This window comes from Eptatretus burgeri, chromosome 9 (genome assembly GCF_056783735.1).
Source record: "Eptatretus burgeri isolate ZD-2024b chromosome 9, Ebu_testis_v1, whole genome shotgun sequence".
NCBI classification, from domain to species: Eukaryota; Metazoa; Chordata; class Myxini; order Myxiniformes; family Myxinidae; genus Eptatretus; species Eptatretus burgeri.
Window position 1 is genome coordinate 107854027 of NC_140969.1, and position 16182 is coordinate 107870208.

Below are 16182 nucleotides of genomic sequence, written 5' to 3' on the forward strand. Positions count from 1 at the left end.
TGTGGACTGCATGATCATTTAAAATGTTCAAAATGTGGACTGCATGATCATTTAAAATGTTCAAAATGTGGACTGCATGATCATTTAAAATGTTCAAAATGTGGACTGCATGATCATTTAAAATGTTCAAAATGTGGACTGCATGATCATTTAAAATGTTCAAAATGTGGACTGCATGATCATTTAAAATGTTCAAAATGTGGACTGCATGATCATTTAAAATGTTCAAAATGTGGACTGCATGATCATTTAAAATGTTCAAAATGTGGACTGCATGATCATTTAAAATGTTCAAAATGTGGACTGCATGATCATTTAAAATGTTCAAAATGTGGACTGCATGATCATTTAAAATGTTCAAAATGTGGACTGCATGATCATTTAAAATGTTCAAAATGTGGACTGCATGATCATTTAAAATGTTCAAAATGTGGACTGCATGATCATTTAAAATGTTCAAAATGTGGACTGCATGATCATTTAAAATGTTCAAAATGTGGACTGCATGATCATATAAAATATTCAAAATGTGGACTGCATGATCATTTATAATGTTCAAAATGTGGACTGCATGATCATATAAAATATTAAAAATGTGTACTTCGTTATCATTTGAAATGTTCAAAATGTGAACTACATGATCATTTAAAATGTTCAAAATGTGTATGAAGTGATCATTTAAAATGTTCAAAATGTGGACTGCATGATCATTTAAAATGTTCAAAATGTGGACTGCATGATCATTTAAAATGTTCAAAATGTGGACTGCATGATCATATAAAATATTCAAAATGTGGACTGCATGATCATTTAAAATGTTCAAAATGTGGACTGCATGATCATTTAAAATGTTCAAAATGTGGACTGCATGATCATTTAAAAATGTTCAAAATGTGGACTGCATGATCATATAAAATATTCAAAATGTGTACTTCGTTATCATTTGAAATGTTCAAAATGTGAACTACATGATCATTTAAAATGTTCAAAATGTGTATGAAGTGATCATTTAAAATGTTCAAAATGTGGACTGCATGATCATTTAAAATATTCAAAATGTGCACCACGTGATCATATAACATATTCAAAATGTGTACTAAATGATCATTTAAAATGTTAAAAATGTGTTCTGCACATAGACTCCTATAGAGAAGGACTGGAACCTCACTATCTCGGGGTTTGTAACTTTAGTCTGAAGGATTAACTTGAGTCCGGGGCTAAAATGACTTTGATAAGGGCAAGAGACACAATCTCGGGATCCATATAGGGGGTTTTGAGGACGGCGAGTTAAACAGTGTCATTTTCAACACCACCTGAGGTCATCTTCAAGGTCAAAAGGTCATATTTCAAGGTCAAATTACTGAATTTTGGTATTTTTTGCCCGTTTTTGTGTCCAACTCATAGAGGAAAACTTTTGTAAAGTCTTTGACAAAACATGACATTGTGCACCGACTGCACCTACTTGCTGATTTCTATCATCGTTAAATAACGTACGTTTTGTTTGTTTCTCTTTCAGAAACTGTCCAGCTGGTGATCTCACAGGATCTGTGTGTTGTTTCCTGCTTTGATGACAATATGCCACGTCGTTGCAGCTGCTTTGGTTGGAGAGGAAACTATGATGGGACGCCTTATGTAAAGGTCATATCCTTCCCAAAAGATCCTGAGGAGAGGGAGAGATGGATATTGGCAATGCCAAATGAGAAAGAAAGCTTGAGGTGCTTAAAGGATATATATATATATATATATATATATATATATATATATATATATATATATATATATATATATATATATATATATATATATTTGTGAGACATTGCAATTGTGATTGGGTGTCAGTTCGGGGTGGCAAACGACCCAAAGAACCCCCATCAATATTACCTGGAGTACCGAAATCAGCTTTGAAGTAGGTGACCTCAGCCCCACGCCCAACATCATCTTCTACGTCAGAATGAAGAGCTAAGAAGATGCAGGCAGCTGATGAGGCTGCAGACAATATCCAAAATTTGACCACTTCTGTGCTAAAATCAGCTCCTATTTTCCTGGCTTAAAAGTCATGAAGACCAGGAAAACCTTTACCAATCAAGAACTGATGCTACTGGACAAACTGTCAAGCAGTTCGTTCATTTCCAACAAATTCACTCACCTTTTGGATTTCTATTCTTGAATAGAGTTGAGAAAGATGGCATTGAGGTGCCCAAACGACTTTTTCCTTTGCAGAAGAACAGCCTGCTCTCAAAATGGTCCCAGATTAGATCTATAACTGACCAGGTAAACATCTATGAATGCACAAGCAAGGAAATTCTTCAGCTTGTAATAAGCCAGCTCTGTTGGATGACTGAGGCAAACGAGATTCCTCATTTCACCTTCCTTCTGTCGCAGCTGCATCTTATTTTCAAACCTCTTGATCGTCGCCGATTTGAAACTGATACAATGATTTTCGCAATGCAGCTTCACAACACATCACCCAGTGCATACAAAATGATTCGTCGATCCGGCTTAATCATTCTACCATCAACAAAAAAGGTAAAACAGATGCTTGCTAGTAGTCAGCAGGACTCCAACCTTAAAACCTTGTTCGACCAGCTTAAACCACAGCAGCGTTTGGTCAGTTTAATGTTTGATGAGGTAAAGCTGGTCGAGACATTGCGATTTTCTGGAGGGCATGTTGTAGGATATGCTCAAAATGCAGCAGCGGGTGGTGAACATGAAATGCTTGCTTCACATGCTATGGTTGTTGAAGTTGCCTGCCATTTCGGTGGTCCACGCTATATTCTACGCATTTTGCCCTGCAAAAAAACTAACTGCCGATCAGCTGAAGGAACGCCTTATCGAAGCTGCATCAGCTGTAGTTGGTGCTGGCGGTACTATGATTTCTTTGATATGTGACAATTGCAATACCAACCGCAGTGTTTATTCAAAACTTGGAGGACCAGGAATTTGCCAAGTGCTGCCAATTCAAGAGCAATCTATGTTCTTAGAGTACGACTATGTGCACATCTTCAAAAATGTTCGCAACAACTGGATTACTGTTGATGGCAAGACACTCTCATTTGTCGTAGATGGTAATGAGTACAAAGCTTACGGGAGTGATATTCAGAAGGTTTATGAGATCGACCGGGCTACTCCTATTCGCTTAACCAAGCTGACGCACACCGCTGTTTCCCCCAAGGCCCTTCAACGCCAGAGCGTACCATTGGTATGCCCAAGTGTTCAATGACAAGACTGTCGCTGCTTTAAAGACCTTCAAGGATTCACTGGGCATCAGCGAAGGCACAATCATCCTCACCCAGATAATGAGTGAGTGGTTCAAGATGATGAACGTGAAAGACCGTTTCTCAGCTATCCATCTGTGCGACAAATCCAGACAGCCTTGGACAGCAGACTGTACAAGTTTCACTAGGCTGGAGCAGGCCTTCCAAATTATATCGACCTGCGCATGGCAATGAGGTGGTGGTCGTAAGCTGAAGCTAACTCAGCACACTGCTGAAGCCTTCACCGTGTCCACACGTAATAATGTGGATGCTGCCAAATTGCTTCTGGCAGAGAAAGACTGACTACGTTCTTCCTGCTATATTTGCAGATGAAGCCTTGGAAAGGTTTTTCAGCCAAGCCAGGCAAAGAAGCGGTGGAAACTTCTACATTGATGTAGTTGACATTATGGTTGCAGCTAAAATTGTAAATTTGCAAACACTCATTAAGCATGACATTATGCCCGAATCTAGTTCTCGTGTGATTGATTGCGACAAGAACTGTACAACTTCCATAAATCCAGATGAGCGAAGTGAACTCATTGACGAGATTACTCCTCAAGACACTCAGGATCTCTTGGGGTCCGACGATGCCCTTAAGCATAAAGTAATTTATTTGGCCGGACACCTTGTTCATAAATATGGCGATAGCACTCGTATGGAGATCATTGATGATGAAGATGGTAACAAGGTGTCATCTGAGTTTCTAGATAATTTGAATAGAGGTGGATTGAGTGTGCAGACTATGTTAACCGTCTTTTTTGTACATAATGCCTATAATTTGTATGACAAGACTAAAATGCGTTGCCGATTTCATTTTGCTGAGCTGTTATCCTCTGAAGATGCACCTTTAGCTAGTAGTAATGCTGCATGTACTACTTTAGCTAACATTCTATTGAAAGCTCATGTCCTCAATATAAGTGACAAAGATGACAAAGAAAAAGCTTTGGGATGCCTCAGGAAGCAAGAAAAGCTCTCCAACTAGTGATAGACAATAGACAGACATAGTTGTAAAAAGCATAGTGTTGTGACATGCATATAATGTTTATGTAATACGATATATGACAATAAATATCAAAGTTTGACAGCTCTACACACTTGCATCTTATTACAATCAGACATCTCTCACCGTTTATGAGTTAGACACAAAAACGGGCAAAAAAATACCAAAATTCAGTAATTTGACCTTGAAATATGACCTTTTGACCTCGCCGTCCTCAAAAACCCCTATATGGATCCCGAGATCGTGTCTTTTGCCCTTCTAGAAGTCATTTTAGCCCCGGACTCAAGTTAATCCTTCAGACTCAAGTTACAAACCCCGAGCATGGGAGGTTCCAGTCCTTCTCTATAGGAGTCCATGTTTCTGCATGATCATTTAAAATGTTCAAAATGTGCACTTCATGATCATTTAAAATGTTCAAAATGTGTACTCCATGATCATTTAAAATGTTCAAAATGTGTACTCCATGATCATTTAAAATGTTCAAAATGTGTACTCCATGATCATTTCAAATGTTCAAAATGTGTACTCCATGATCATTTAAAATGTTCAAAATGTGAACTCCATGATCATTTAAAATGTTCAAAATGTGTACTCCATGATCATTTAAAATGTTCAAAATGTGTACTCCATGATCATTTAAAATGTTCAAAATGTGTACTCCATGATCATTTAAAATGTTCAAAATGTGTACTCCATGATCATTTAAAATGTTCAAAATGTGTACTCCATGATCATTTAAAATGTTCAAAATGTGTACTCCATGATCATTTAAAATGTTCAAAATGTGTACTCCATGATCATTTAAAATGTTCAAAATGTGAACTTGATGATCATTTAAAATGGTCAAAATGTGTACTTCATGATCATTTAAAATGTTCAAAATGTGTACTTCGTGATCATTTAAAATGTTCAAAATGTGCACTGTGATCATTTTGTCATGAGCTTCTTGTCTTGTCTTATGCACCATGGTCTGAAGTGAAAATGGCACATCGATTCGAACAATGCAGTTTATTGGCTGGGTTACAATGCTGGATGGGTTCGCACTGCAATGCAGGATACTCGATTGAGTGTGCAGGAATTTGTAATATGCTCAGGGTTTCAGCAATAGCTCACCTATTCTTTGCAAAGGACACTGACAGATCATTAATATTCACCAACTACCGTAATACCAGCAGACAAGGATGCCGTGTTTAACACCTGTCTGAGGGATGGCGCAAACATTGATGCCTCACCTTGCATGCAAAACACCAGGGTGAAGGTTGGTTCATAGCCGGGTCGAGATTCAAATCCAGGCTAGACCGTTCAGAGTGGAGTGTGCGTTCCTCTCGGCTATCCTGGCAGGCCATATTTTTTGTGTGTACATTGTCGAGGCTCATATGAGAGCTAACACACAACAAACAGCAGGGGGGGGGGCATGAGACGAGGGCCGGGAGAGGGAAGTGGGGAATTCCCCAGACAGTGGGGAATGGAGACACTAGGAGATCTGTGGAAGGGAGAGGGATGGGGCGGAGAACATGGGGTATACAAGATGGTCATTACAGGGACTTTCATAAAGGAAAGCAGGGAATTTGAAGGAGGTGGGTTTGTGGTGAAATAACGGGGGTAGAAAAGATCATGGTTTTGTATGGGGGAAGATCAGAGGTGGTGGTGAACAGCTGTTTTGAAGGCTTGGAGGGAAGAATGGGATTGAAGAGAATGTGGGAGTTCATTCCAAAGACGGGGGAAAAAAAAAAGAGGAATGAAAGAGCAGCGATTCGTGATTTTGGTAGTTTTACCAGAAGGGGGTTGCTGGCAGACCTTGAGCACCCTGCAGAAATATGGTGGCATATATCACAAACAGAGCAGGGGGGGGGGGACATGACTGGAGAGGAGACTGTAGAAGACAGAAAGACCACCGACTTGCCTGTGGTGAGAGTGAGAGGCCCAAAGAGTCAGCCTCATCGCGGAAGATATCAATGATCCTAAATGCCCTGGTTTCCACAGCATGAAGCCGAGAAAGGTGAGAGGCAGGAGCACCAAAACAGAGGGGAGAGCAATACTCCATCAGGCTGCGTACGAAAGCTTTGTATGTGGTCAGGAGCTCAGGTAGACCGAGGAAGGACTTTGTACGACGGAGGATTCCCAGTCGGCAACTGGCATTGGAGGCCAGGTTGGAAATGTGGCTTTCCCCGGAAAGATCATGGCAGACAGTGAGACCCAGAAGCTTGAATGAAAGGACTTCTTCCAGAGGATTGTTGAGAAAGGAGGTGGGTGGGGGGGGGGTGTTTCTAAACGGAAACATATTGCGTTTAAATTGCCCTTGTAATGAGTATTGCATTTAAATTGAGCACTACATCATTTTATTACAATCACTGTAGTGTGTTACAAAATGCCTTATGTACAGTGCCAGTGTCAGTACTGCATAAAGCTTGAACACTTGAGACTGACTTTGAAAAGGATGCTGCTTTTTTGCATGCATTCATGGATTTTTGCATGCAAGTTAGACTCCAAAGACCACACTATAGCCTCTGCCCTCTTGCTTCATAATATGTTCAACATCCCTCCCCACCCCCAACCTCCAAGCCAAACCAACTGGAATTGCTTTCCCCATTTGAGTTGTCTACTTGTCTGTTGTGAGTTTTACCTTTGTTTAAATTCTCTACCTGTTGAAATTCTGATGTATATCAATTGTTTATCTGTTCCTCCGCCAAGGCTAGAGATGGTGGACATTAAAATGAGATCCTATCGACCGATCATCTGCGCATGTGGTACGTGTACGTCTGCCAAACATACACTTTTGTGTACGTGATATTTCAAAAAAAAAAACATTAAATATTTAGCTTTCATATTACACAGATCTATTCCTCATACCACCCAAAAGGCAAGGGACTGAATATCAGCTCCTGTTAGATTTAAATTTATATCGTTTTGTTTTTTCTTCAATTTCCATTATAAGCAGTCACTGTACATAGTGAATCCAAATTGTGTGCAATATATTAAGATTCTCTTTTGCATAAGTTAGTGTCATTCTACATTGGCGAACAAATCAAATAGGTTTTATTAACGAAAGGTTGACAAAGGTATGCTAATCACTGTGGGAAGAAAAATAAAGCTGATGTTTTGGTTGTGGACCCTTCTTGCTGAGATCATTTTTTGGGGTCAGCCCTGGAAGAAGTTTGACACAAACCTCTTAGGAACCAGTTGACAAGGCTTGGTGCTCGACTGGAGTTGGTTAGTGTGGAAATTTGTAATTTGTTCATTATGGTGAGGATAACTTGCCTGCTGTTTGTGAAAGACGATTGACCGTGGGATCTTTAACATTGATCTGGGAATCAAACCTAGACTAGACAGCTCAAAGGTAAGTGCAATACCTCAGAACAATCCTGTCAGATCACCAAAATTGCATTTGATATCTCTTCAAATTTTGTATAAATGGTTAATGACAGTGACATTAACAAAAATTTCAATTGCAAAACAATAACACTGGATATTTCATGATACTCCCAGTCGTTTTAGTAACAGTCTCGTCCATCGATGATATTGTTGCGACCATGGAAATGGACCCCCAAGCATTCAGGGACACATCGTAGTTCTCAGAATTAGTTATATTTCATTAATTTGTATGGATTAGATTTCCTGCCCATTGTTTAAAGGGATGGGAGACAAATGCGTTGTGTTGGTTGAGCTCGGTCTCCCCTCTTCATCTAACTCTCGGTCTTACTATCCAGTATTCTGTGCCCCCACCCAGAACTTCTAATCTACTGAAATGCCTTCACCCTTCATACTGTAATTCCCCATAATGCCATCACCCTCCCTCCCCCCCTACCCCCGCCCCCACCTCTCAAACCCAGTAACACCCAGAGGAAACCTCCCTTGCTAAACATAAAGCCACCAGTTTGTTTTTCCATCTCACATCCTTCATCATTCTGACTCCCAACCTCCACCTCACACCCTCCCTTTTCATTCAGCACCCGAAACCGTCATCCTTTCACCAGAGTCACTTGTCTCTCGTACATCCAACATAATTACATGGTTAATTCTGTACGCATAAACCCTTCAACATGTGCAAATGACTGACAAATTGGATAAATTCCTTTCTTTCTTTACAAAAACCCTTCATTTAAAACACACATTACAGAATCGCATGCTCACAGCACGCACTGTGGAAAGTATCAATTCTTTCAGAAAAGGTAGCGTCCCATTGGTTGTGGTGGAATCCCTCTGGAAGACGCTTGAAGACTCAACGAGCCAGGAACCAGTGAGTGGGAAGGGCCTCAAACCACACCTGTGTTGGACCCAAGAAAAAAGCAGCATGCGGGTGGATAAGTGGTGCAGATCAGAGCAGAGCCACTGGAGAGTAGCTGCCAGAGAGCAGACTCACTGAGATAGAGCGAATCTCTACCTGAAAGAGCTGTCCTTACATGTACAAGTCATTGTCCAATGAGCGGTCTTGTGAGAGAACCTGAACTGTCAGCTTCATGAGAACTGTTGAACCTGGCGATTGCCAACACTTCCCACCACATTCCGACAACACATCGACACTCCCCCTATCCCTATTCACACCCACCCCCTTTCACTTTTGGCCCAACATAGGTTGTCTGTGGTCCAATAAGCCAGGAGTCAATCCAAGACTCTGCTCTTTCTCAAATCTTCTCATACCATCTGGGTAATAAGATTTATCCACTGCCTGATGGAGTACTGCTCTTCCCTCCCGGCTGGTGCTACTACTTCACACCTAGCTCGGCTTCACGCTGTGGAAACTAAGGCTTTTTGGATCGTTGGTGTAGTGTCCGGAGGGCCGTAGGACTCGGATAGTCGTGAGGGTTGTCGAACTCTATTTATTGCCCGTCCGAATGCACACTACTACAGACTACACAGACGCCTCAGGCGGCGCGAACACCAATATCCCTTGCAGGCACGTGACCACCAAAACCACTCCTCCACAACGCTCCCCGCATTGTGCCCTGCCAACGGATGCCAGTACACCACACTCCTCCATCCTAAAAATATGATTATAAAATGACCATTATAATGATAAGCATAATCGGCACAGAATACCATGACATAAAAGCAAAGAGGAACAAAAACGATTACAATCAAAAAGCATAGGCACCCGCTGATGTGAGCGAGTTGAATTTCAAAGCAATGGACAGGTGCTCGCATACTGAGTTGCACGACGAACCCACAAAAACCCTGACCGCGTTAAAGATATCAAGAAGCAAGTTGGGAAGCACAGCATCACTACGCAGCAGAAGCGCCCCCAGGCGGCTCATGCTTACACGCCCTCCGGCGAGGTTGCGATGACCTCCCGAGCGAACCTCCCCCGGCACCATCAAATGCCCCCGGTCGACAAGGCGGCACATCTCCCCCAGACAGAACCGAATCAGATGAACATTCCGAGCTTGGAAGCCCCGCAGCGCCAGCGCGGCCGACCTTGGCGAGACCAGAGGTTTGCGCTCCAGGGCACCAGGCACGTCTGACCTTGGCGAAACCAGGGGTGGGGGTAACGCTGAACAGCGAACCAGCCCCGGCTCTGAGCCGATCTCTGAGCCCCACACCAAAACCGCGCATCCAACCCAAACGAGAAAACCATGCACGTCCACATGGACGGTCAGCGTAGCCTGGAGACATATCAGTGTAAAACCACAGCAAAAACATCATCCGCTCCAACGCAACCTTCCCCTCACGTACAGCGCGTCCTCCCAGCATAATCCCCACATATGACAGGGTAGCGAACCATGGGCTGCCCTCGCAGCTGGAGATCGGCAAGACCTCTTTATTCGCCATGATCGCCCCCAAGCTCTTCACATCACATCGATCATATCGGACATCCCATCGATTGATCCCAGCCAAACATAGTATGCTCACACGTGAACTGTCGGCATTTATTTTAACAATGCTAAATCGCATCACTCGTGCAGCGAGAATCAAATACGCAACAATTAGCAACCCATGAATCACATCGTGTGTACGCCTCTTGGTTGTCGTTGCGATGACTTGCTTGTCGTCGATGGTCGCGTTCCGCGAACTTCTTGAACGCGACCGGCTCGCTCCAATCCCCCGCTGAAATCGCCTGAACGACACGGGTGTGCACCGTACCACGAGCGCCGCGGGAGCACGAGAGCCCGTCGCCGCTGACATGGCTCCCGTTGCTCCAGCCCCGTCCAACATCGTCGTCGGAAGCAATGAACGGCAGCCCATGCTGCATCGTCGCGGCTCCTGCCGCCAGAACCTCGCCCTCGGCTATCGAAGGAGGCACAGGTGCACCTGGAGGTACGAACTGGAGGTCTAGCCTGAGGCGCGCCAACCAGTCCCGGCCCAAAAGGGCGGGCCCCTCCCCTCGTACCACAAACGAGAGTAGGGCGCTTTGACCTCGGTAGACCACCGAGACGTCCGTCACAGCAAGTGGCGCAATCGCTTCGCCAGTGTACGTGCATAGCGACAAGGTCGTCTTGACAGATGAACACCGTGAAGGTCACGAGCAGCCCGCTCGCCCATGACCGACACTGCAGCTCCTGTGTCAACTTGAAACACGATCGGCTCGCCATTCACCTCGACCTCCGCTGTTATTGGTCTTGTCACCTCCGGACCAATCGAAAACAGGCTCAACATTGGTTGCATTTCCTGCTCCGGGATCGCTATGCCCTGGCTGCAGGCCGCTCTCCAGGTCGCTGGGGTCATCCCGTACCTCGCTATCCAAGACCTTAACGGCGGCCCCCGCCATTCGACACACACGCTTCAGATGTCCCACCTTGTGACAATGCAAACACACGGTGTTCTTATACGGGCACACTCGCCGCAGGTGCGGACCACCACACCCCCAGCACCCCTGGGTGTCCATCTCGCTCCCCGCGCGGCCGCGCTGCGGCGCGCGCCCACGGCTCGCACCAACAGACGTGCGCGTGACCTGAGGCACCACGTGGACCCCGGGGTCATCCGACATGCCCCAGCCGGAACTACCCATCACTTCCTGCCTGGCGATGGCGCGGACATCTGTGAGTGTCTGCTCGACAGCTGAAGCAGTCTCGACCACCGAGTCGAATGTAACGTCGACACTTTGCATTCGCAGAATCGCCGACACCATCTTCGCATCTTGCAGCCCAGAAATAAAGCGATCTCTGAGTCGAGCTGGACGCTCCTCCGCCGTAAACTTGCAAGCCACGGCCGAATGCTTCACCCATGCCACGAAATCTGCAACGCGCTCCTCCGCACCCTTCGCGAGGTGATCGAACTGGTATCGAGCCAGCTGCAATGACTTCTCCGGCGCCATGTGGGCTTTCATCTTCCCTACCACGTCTTGAAACGACAGCCCGTCGTCACTGGGCTTATCCGGCGCTACTAAATCACTTAGTAGCTGATAATGTTCTGTTGATAGCGAGGCGAGCAAGATCGATTTGCGTTTGCTTTCATCGTCTACATCATTCGCGTGGAAATAGCACCCCAATTGTTCAGAAAACAATTCGAAGTAGTCTCCGACGAAGACAGGCACTCGTCCGTGCGCCATGCCCCGACCTTCCACCATCCCGAGCCGTCCTGTGACGGCGAGACGCCTGGCTGCAGGACTCGACCCGCACCGAAGACTTTCGCGCGCCCGCACGCACACTCGCGATGCACTTTTCTGGGACCCTCGCCAGGTGTTGAACTCGAACCGCGCGAGTTGCACTGAGTTTCTCGCTTCAGTGATCCAATCGCCCCGGCCAAAGACTCCAAGTCAATACCGACGCAACCCAGGCACTTTGCACACGCCGATCCGAAACAAACTCGTCGCCACTGTAGTGTCCGGAGGGCCATAGGACTCAGATAGTCGTGAGGGTTGTCGAACTCTGTTTATTGCCCGTCCGAATGCACACTACTACAGACTACACAGATGCCTCAGGCGGCGCGAACACCTATATCCCTTGCAGGCATGTGACCACCAAAACCACTCCTCCACGCCTCCACAACGCTCCCCGCATTGTGCCCTACCCATGCATGCCAGTACACCACAGTTGGTATCTCCCACAATGACGCCGAGTCTTTCTCTCCATCTCTCTCTCAGTCTCTCTCTCCCTCTCCAGGAAGGTTGGTGGTCTTTCTGTCTTCTACCTTCTCCTCTCAGGCCTTGCACCACCCCTCCCCCAACACTTGGTCTGTCTGTCTGCTCTGTCCCCACTATATTTCTGCAGGGTGCTCATCATCCACCAGCAAACCCCTTCTGGTGAAACTGCCAAAATCAAGAATTGCTGCTCACCTTCACTCTTTCATTCCTCTTTTTCCCCACCTCTGGAAGAAACTCACACTCTCTTCAATCCCACTCTTCCCTCCAGGTCTTCAAAACACTTGTTCACCACCATCTCATATCTTCCCCCATCCAAAACCATGATATTTTCTACCCCCGTGAATCCAACGCAAACCCACCTTCTTCAAATTCCCTGCTGTCCTTCCAGAAAGTCCCTGTGGTGGCCATTTTGTTTACCCCGTGTACGCACCCTATCCCTCTCCCTTCCACAGATCTCCAAAATGTCTCTACTCCCACCCCTCTTGTCTCCTCATCCCTTTGTTATAAGTTTTGTGTGCTAGCTCTTGTGTGAGCCTCAATAATGTATACAAAAATATACTCTTGTCCACCTTCCTGGATGATTGAAGGTGCCAAGTCCTATGTTTAGCTGTCAATAAGATTGTACAGTACAAGTGGGTTCTAGAAGCGTGAAGATAAATCACTTTTCTCGTTTCTTTTAATTGTCTTTCTGGCAAAGAGTTTTTAAGGTTAGAATGACAGAGAGCGCATGGGTTGAGGAAGCAAGGTAGGAGGAAAAGAGGTAGACTGTGGTTGAGATGGGAGGATTGTGTGAGGAGGGATATCAATAAGGTGGGGGTGATTGGAGAGGTGAGTGAGTTGGCCGATGACAGAGGGAAGTGGATGAGTATCGTGGTCCAGGCAGGGCAGAAGCTTCGTGCCATTGGACCTCACCCCATATAAAGGGAAGACGAGGTAGAGAAGAAGATTTCTATTGCAGTTTCAGCACATGTCCATAATTAGCCTGTCCCCTGCACAAGACAGGGTGTGTGTGTGTGTGTGTGTGTGTGTGTGTGTGTGTGTGTGTGTGTGTGTGTGTGTGTGGGTGTGTGTGTGTGTGTGTGTGTGTGTGTGTGTGTGTGTGTGTGTGTGTGTGTGTGTGTGTGTGTGTGTGTGTGTGTGTGTGTGTGTGTGTGTGTGTGTGTGTGTGTGTGTGTGTGTGTGTGTGTGTGTGTGTGTTAACTTTTTAGGGATCTGAAGTCATACTTCAGCTTTTGGCATCACATTTTCAACAAAGCTTTATTATGCGAATATTGAGAAGACAAATTAATAATTGTTAAAATAATTTTCATTATTATTATTATTACCAGCAGAGTCGCTGCCCGACAGGCAATCTTGTTCCAAACATGCAACACGTTCTTCTGATACATACCACTTCTTGTGGTGTGTGAACTGCACTTTTTTTTTTAATTGGTAAAAAAGGTAAAAGTTGGGGGTGTGGTTAATACATAGGTATAGAAAAAAAAAAAAAGGTCTTAAATACGATCCATGCTGAATTTCAATTATATACCAAATGAAAACTTTTGTAGCAGTCTGAACTGCTGTTAAGCTAAATTCCATTGTTTAAATTTTGAAAATAGGTTCAGGTTAAGAGTTTGTTCAGTGTTGGTTATATTATATTGTTGTAGTTTCCCACCCGCTCGGCGTGCGGGCAACCGCTTTTAGCCAATCGCGGCCAATCTCGCCCACCGGACGGGCAAACCTCGTCGCAGATTTCGGATCAATGTCAAAATCCAGCTACGGGTGTGTTTTTAATCACACCGAAAATCAGCCAACTATTCTGTCCACGCGCAACAGGGATCGCCGAATTGTCGATTTACCTAAGTATGCGCGTTGACAGAAATGCCGGGGATTTCCACCTCGACGGAACCTGTACGGAAACGAGCCGCTTAAGCAGCTCGCTCCGTTTGCCGAGCGGATTATCGCCAAGCCCGTTGGACCAAATTCTATTATCGGCTATTAAAAAGCCAGCTAATATTCCGAACTTAATTATGGCAGTTCAATTGAGGGAAGAGGACGCAACGATCAGGTGAACATTCACACAATGACATTTATTCACAAAGCACGTATGCAGGCATGCACGTATGCAATTATGCAAGGCAAACACGCATGCAATTATGCAGTCAACAAAAGCAACGCAGGTAATACAAGCACGACAAAATAACTACAACCGTTCTATTATTTATTTACACAGTCACTTAACAATTCACTACTTGACAGACACGGCACCACAACATTCATACAGAGAAAAACCCCAGGAAAGGAAAGGGTAAGAATAGGGCCCACAGGCCTTTAATGTTCCTCGGAGTCGGGATGACTGCGAGGCTCCGAGAGACCGTGCAGGCTACCTTGTCGCCCTGGAGACGACTCGATGGGTTCGGGTTCGGCGACCCTCGGTGGCCCTGCCCGCACTCCGCTGGACCCCACCCGCACCTTCAATGGCGATCTGGCTGGCGACTCCTCTCCGGCTCCAACGGCACCTCCGTCGACCAAGGAGAGAGAGAGACCAAGCAGAGGGACTCTCCTTCCCCTCGCTGACAGACTCCGCTGCACTCCCAGACTGCAAACGATTGCAGCTCGACTCCGTTCGCAGACCTCCACGGCGAACCCAGACTGACCGACCCCTCTTGGCGTTTCAGCCCGACCTTTTAATCGCCCCGGCGCCTCGCCCCTCCCCCGCGGCACACGGGGGAAAATCCTACAAGTGTGGTATCTGTTTTTCTCCTGAGCAATGGTTTTTTTACCGTTATTTCTGTTCTTTCTTGTCGAGTGACCATCGCGCTGGGTGGCAGAGATGTTATTCGTTGGGGAGGCCGTTGTCTGTGGGGATGTTGGCGGTTGTGGCTGGCGCTGACGTGGTTGTTGAGATGCGGTTGTGGAGAAGGTGGTTGTGGAGAAGGTGGTTGCTCCAAAATAAAGATAGCAAGATGATAATGGCTGACTCAAAGATCACAGCCCGGTTACACGATTACATATCCCTTTAGACATCGGTGGGGAAATCTAATCTGAACACACACTGAGACATAACTGATCTCTGGGATACCTGAATGGTGTTCTGTGAATTTCCACAACCGTAACACTATTAACCATGTGCGGATATTAAATACATTTATAAATACCAAGACACCCGGAATTGAAGTGCATGGTGTACATAGAGCCTCGTGGCTCTGAAAACACCATTAAACACAAAAGAACACCTGGTCTCGCATCAAAATAAGAATTATTCGCAACAGCTAGAGTCCAATAACGGAGCACCCACCTCAAGTAAGCTAATGTGGTAAGCTTCTCTCATGTCATGTTCAAGAGGAAGACACTGCCCAAAGACAAGTTTCCAGCCAGCGTCATTGTTAGTGCGCAGCAGAAGGGGCGGATAGACGAGGGACTTGAACCGGTGACTATCTTTTAACATGCATCATGTTGTACATGAACATCCGGTGCAGGCAGAATTAATCCACTAAACTTGTTCCTTACATGCTGACGCCATGTTAGCAAATGCTGGATAGCAGGGCGTGTTTTAAAACTAGAAACAACTGATCAACCCTGAGTACTTTTCCATATGAGGGCAGGAAATGGATTTAAAAAGGAAGAAGAATCTTTTGAGAGTGAGGAGCCCCATGGGATGGTGGAGCTTGAAGTAGTACCAGTGCTGCTTGGTTCTTTTAGCTTCCTTTGGTTCTCCGTTCTTCCTGGTTCTCTTAGTTTTCCCTAGTTTCTTTCAGCGGTTCCTAACTTGCTTCCTGCGGATTACTTGCGTCGACCAGATGAACGCTCTTACTTCTCAGGCTTTTGTATGTGACACAGGTTTCGAGGAACATGAGCTGCATCTCAGTGGAACCACAACAGACAAACTTTCCTATTTTCCGGACTTGGTGTTATGGTCTGTGACCGTTCTT

The 16182-nt window shown here is 45.4% G+C and overlaps 1 protein-coding gene across 5 annotated transcripts in view; it reads right to left on the minus strand.

Moving 5' to 3' along the window:
- Positions 1–16182, minus strand: part of LOC147020879 (alpha-soluble NSF attachment protein-like) — a 148432-nt gene that overhangs the window by 126654 nt on the left and 5596 nt on the right. The window contains exon 2 of one of the 5 annotated variants that reach the window (XM_085896604.1): positions 1495–1660. The exons of the other annotated variants lie outside the window; for them this stretch is intronic. The gene's annotated coding sequence lies outside the window, so the exon portion shown is untranslated. The remainder of the gene's footprint in view (positions 1–1494; positions 1661–16182) is intronic. 5 annotated transcript variants of the gene reach the window in all.